The sequence below is a fragment of the Apis dorsata genome, unplaced genomic scaffold, assembly GCF_000469605.1.
Source record: "Apis dorsata unplaced genomic scaffold, Apis dorsata 1.3 scaffold_486, whole genome shotgun sequence".
NCBI classification, from domain to species: Eukaryota; Metazoa; Arthropoda; class Insecta; order Hymenoptera; family Apidae; genus Apis; species Apis dorsata.
In genome coordinates, this window is record NW_006263721.1 from 721,916 (window position 1) to 722,655 (window position 740).

General features: G+C 39.3%; 1 protein-coding gene across 14 annotated transcripts in view; it reads left to right on the forward strand.

Moving 5' to 3' along the window:
- LOC102671224 (serine/threonine-protein phosphatase 4 regulatory subunit 1-like) overlaps window positions 1-740 on the forward strand; it is a 111,361-nt gene that overhangs the window by 76,786 nt on the left and 33,835 nt on the right. The gene's annotated exons all lie outside the window — the stretch shown is intronic.

A 740-nucleotide genomic window follows, 5' to 3' on the forward strand; every position in this document is an offset into this window, starting at 1 on the left:
GCCTTTACCGATAAAGAAGAATATACCGTTCCGAGATCGATCGCGTTAAGTTATAATCGAACGAAACGAGAAACCGTCATTCCAACGCGACAAATATAACTGCTTGCGTAACATATGAATAATCGCGTCTCGGACGGTTGCTTTCAATGGTAACTGCGCGCAAGCGCGCGCACATCCGAGTGCAGTCTCTGCATCATCGTGTTTATCGCATTCCTGAATACCTGATACCTGCTTTTTCTTATTTCATCATCGTATAAACCTCGTGTTTGTTTCCATTTATTTCCATTTACCGTAAAAGTACACACGTATATATCTAAATTGTTAAATTATGAAATGAAATCGAAAAAAAAGAAGAAAAGAATGGAAATGAATCGAAATACGTTGCCTTATGTTTTCCGTTTCTCATCCGATCTCGATCTCCGTGTTTGGCCAAGCATCGTGTACTCACGAACTTGTGCAAGCTCGTTATATCATTGGTTAGGTGGGTCGACCGCCACGAATGCGAAATGTAGGAGGTTGAGTTAAGGACAGGTACCGGTGGAATGTCGCCTTCGAAATTGACCGTTTCAGTCTCGACCTCCGTTCTCGTTCCATGCTCTCTCGGGGAACGAGAACGATGAAAGCACTTTTGTGTGGCTTAGTTCGCACGAGTGATAAAATCGGAGAATGAACTTTTCGATTTTTTTTTTTTTTTTTTTTTTTTTTTTTTTTTTTTTTTTTTTTTTTTTTTTTTTTTTTTT